The sequence below is a fragment of the Palaemon carinicauda genome, chromosome 42, assembly GCF_036898095.1.
Source record: "Palaemon carinicauda isolate YSFRI2023 chromosome 42, ASM3689809v2, whole genome shotgun sequence".
In the NCBI taxonomy this organism is placed as follows: domain Eukaryota; kingdom Metazoa; phylum Arthropoda; class Malacostraca; order Decapoda; family Palaemonidae; genus Palaemon; species Palaemon carinicauda.
The window spans coordinates 28055037-28059460 of record NC_090766.1 but is presented as its reverse complement, the minus strand read 5'-3'; the positions used below and the strand labels follow the sequence as shown (position 1 = coordinate 28059460).

Below are 4424 nucleotides of genomic sequence, written 5' to 3'. Positions count from 1 at the left end.
ATATCATGTTCCATATATCTAGCAACTCCAAGTCTATCACTAATTACATCATGAAACTTATCCAAAACTTTAACAAGTTCATCAGTTTGAGAATTTTTAAGATCTTTACTTATTTGATAACTGGTTTTATCAACCTCCAGATATTCTATATCACATAGATCTGAAACAGATTCTCCAACATTAACAACTTTAAAGTTAACATTACCAAACAAACCATTTGAAGTTTTGACCTCTTCTACTGCTTTTTTAATAACATTTACAATCTTCCTTCTAAAGTACTTCTTCAACATATTGGTATGATATAGTTTAAGATTATTTCCTACTTTTACAAAATAGTCAACTCCATTACTATGGCAACGATTAATCACATAAGGTCCTTTCCACTGCATTAGAAATTTGTTTGTATCATTTGGCAACATAATTAGAACTTCATCTCCTTCAACAAACTTTCTTGGCTTTGCTTTACGATCAAAATATTTCAGTATTACTAACTGCAATCTGAGCCATCTCTTGCAATTGAGAGCGCAGATCTAAAACATACTGGTAAGTAGTTTTGATTTCATCATCAGCATTGTTACCAGCAACCAATTCATGATGGATTGTTAGAGGGCCACGGACACTACGTCCATACAAAAGCTCAAATGGGCTAAACTTTAGGGTATCGTTGGGAATTTCACGATAAGAGAAAAGAACAACAGGAATATACCGGTCCCATTCTGTTGGATGATCACTACAAACTTTCTTTAACATATTTTTAATTACACCATTCATCCGTTCTACAGTTCCATTACATGCAGCATGATATGGGCTTGTGACTAAAGCTCTAATTGATAATAATCTATGTATTTCTGCCATGAGATCTGACTTAAACTGAGTTCCCTGTCGCTTAGTATTTCTTTTGGTACCCCAACTCTACAAAATACTTCTACTAAACGTTCAGCTATAGTAATAGTATCAATATTTCTGAGAGGTACAGCTTCAGGGTAGCATGTAGCTAAATCAATTATTGTAAGAAGATACTTGTGATCACGACTTGAGGCTGGAACATTCGGACCCACAATATCAATAGCCACTCTACTGAATGGTTCAGAAACTAAAGGCATTTTACACAAAGACACTTTCTTCACTCTTTTCCCAAATTTCTGACACTTATGACAAGACTTACAATATCGATCAATCTCTGCATTAGCCCTCTGCCAATAAAATTTACCAAGCACTTCGTCGATAGATTTCCTAGAAGAAAAATGACCAGAAATAAGTGATTCATGTGCAAGTTTCATAACTATCTCTTTATACTCGAGAGGAACTGCAATTTGCATTTTACCAACATCTAGCTGATTTTTACTTTGCACACATTTACGATAAATCACGTTATTAATTACTACATACTTAACAACTCCCCCTTTGCAAGTTATTTCTTCCTCCTCCTTCAAGCTTTTCCTAATTGACTTCAGAGAATCACATGTCCACTGCTTATTACTAAAATCTACTGGATTTACTTTATCTTCAGACAAGACATCAGACAAAGGTTTTAATGTAGTTTCCCTAAGACTCTGTTTTCTTGTAACCACATTAACATGTAACTTATTTACATCTAATTCGTTATCTGGCACAGGTATTTTACTTAACAATTCTTTTCCTGTCTGTATGTGTTGTTTCAATCCAGGTATTAACCCAACAATTACATCAGAACATTTAATTGGTGATACGATAGCATTTACTCTACCTGAAAAGAATTTACTTCTAATGTAACATCTAATTTTGGGCAGATATATTGGAATACCCATGAAATTATACACCCTCACTGTTTTAGCCTTACTGAGATAACGTGTTGGAATCATAGTTTCGTTAAGAACAACAGTATTACACCCAGTATCAAACAAGACCTCTACTGTTTTGTTAAAAACTCTTCCTTTCTCATCCACAATAGCATTCTTGGGCTTTTCTTCACTAGCTAGAGCGATACTGATCTTAGGAATATTAGAAGATTTAGATTGAGCAAAATTAACAGGATTATTTGGACAATTGGGTTTAATATGCACAATTTCTTTACATAGGTGGCACTGCAATTTTTTAAGATTATCAACACCTACTTTATCAGATTTAGGTTGCATTCCTAACTTTGAACATTTATCAGACTTAAATTTAGAATTTCTACATTTATTAATACCGTGAGCAATCAGATACCTATCAGCAGCTAACGCCATTTCATGAGAATTTTTACAAACCCTTTCTAAAAGAAATGTTCGCAAATCCCTTGAACTATTAGCCAACAATTGGTCCATAATCATAAAATCACAGACATCATCATAAGATTTATTAACATCCGCTAATTGCAACCACTTATCAAAATTCTGTCTTAGTCTATATGAATACTGCACAAAGCTTTCATTAGTTTCAATAAATCCCTCTCTAAATTTCTTTCGATATACCTGAGGATTGACCTGAAACGCTTTCAATAAGGCTGCCTTCAATTCCTGATAATTACTTGCAATAGCAGGGTCAAGTCCACAGTACACTTTCAAAGCTTGTCCCCTTAATAATGTGCCTTACTTAGTACCATAGTCTTCCTGCCCCCATTTATGAAATAAAGCTAATTTCTCAAATCTATTCATGTACACATCAATTTCATCAGTTTTCTCATCAAAGAGGGGAATTTTTGGCAAAGATATTACATTCTCGCTACCTACACCACCTATAGCACCACTATTTCTCAACTCTGCTTTGGCTAACTCATGTTTCCTGACTTCCTCCTTCTCCTCCCTTTCTCTCTTAAGACATTCCAATTTAAATATCCTATCTTTCTCCTTTTCTGCCAACTCTAACTGAAACCTTTTCTCATCTCTCCCGCAGCTACTCTATCCTCTCTAGCCTGTAGCTTTGCTATAAATTCCTCAGCTTCAGCAGTTTTCATACCGAGCTTAATAGCCTTATCCATCAAATCACTAAGATCCATAATAATGATGGGTAAGCATACAGTTAATAAAAAAAAACAACAACACTTAATAATAAGTATTAGTAAAACATTAAATTATGAAATATGTCTAATCATGAACTCAACTTTAAAAGTAGTACTTCAGTGATTACCAATGTCTATTATGGGTTTTCCACCATCAATGACAAAAATTTCTATGCCCAAAAAACTAGCATAAAGAAACTGAATACACAATAGGAATATTCAAGGATGAGAAAACAATCGGAACTTAAAGGAACATTAAACTAACATTACCCCTAACAAGCCTTACAATCATCAAGACTGAATTAGCTAGAATTAATAGTATAACGATACAGTTTCTAATTCACTTCCCGACCTCAACCTTTTCCTAGTACGTAATATGACTACACAAACAAATACAAATTTATATTGCACCACAACGAGAATTTATTCCACTTTAAATAAAGAGCTTTCACATGACAACTTGCCAGACACAAAAGAAACAACATAGACAGAACTTTACCTTAACTCCGGTGATATTACTTCCAGTGATAGGCCACAAACCTTGCAGAACACTTAAATGAAATCCACCAACCTTCACAGGTAACGAAGTTCATATAGTTTTCAGCAGTAAACTGTAAATATAAATTATACATAAGTTACACAGTCTAGCAACTCTGCAAATGATCCTACTCACTGTGCCAATTGTCAAGCTTTTATTTGCAGATGGAAATGAATTAGGCGCTTGTTACCTAACACTTTGGCTAGACTGGTATTTAGTAAAAAGAACTACAAAAATTATTCATTTATTAACAATGAATAGAACAACTCATAATAGTAATAGATGACACGTAGGTTGAAATGTGGGTACACTCTTGAAATTGTCGAGATAGCTAAAGATGGTAATCTATGATGACAGATTTTGCACCAGGTAAGTAAAATGGTACATCCAAGAGGTCATACAAGTTAAGACAAGATGTCAAACTGGCAAGACACTACAAGGCAAGACAATGTCAAGCAAGGCAAGGCAAGGTAAGGTAAAGCAGAGTAGAGTGTCTGCAACATAAATACACAAACAATAGCTTAGAACAAAAGGTCACTGTTAACATATCACTATTAAACCATAATAGCTTTACATCATAATTATTTACATAGAACATAAGGTATACAGCAAAGAGCAAATAACTTCTTACCATGTGAAAGGTTGCGAGGTTCGTAAGGTAGTGGCTATCACTTGGAAAGTAAATCAAAAGTAAACAATAAGTAATACCAAGGACACTAAAATAACGAACATAACAACCAATGCCATCTATTAAAGCGAATGCAAACAACACCCAAGAATGATAGAATGGACAACCAACGCCATATATTGGATGAAAATACAACCAACACGTAGATTCTAGTTTTAAGAAAGGAATTACCTGACACTCAGGCAGCAGCAGATACTGTTGCAGGAGAGGGCAAACCGCCCTAGATCTACCAAGGGCAT

At 34.5% G+C, this 4424-nt stretch overlaps 1 pseudogene; it reads right to left on the bottom strand.

Annotated features, from left to right (window-relative positions):
• Positions 1 to 815: 815 nt before the first annotated feature.
• Positions 816 to 2956, bottom strand: LOC137633062 (uncharacterized; annotated as a pseudogene).
• Between the last annotated feature and the right edge of the window lie 1468 nt (positions 2957 to 4424).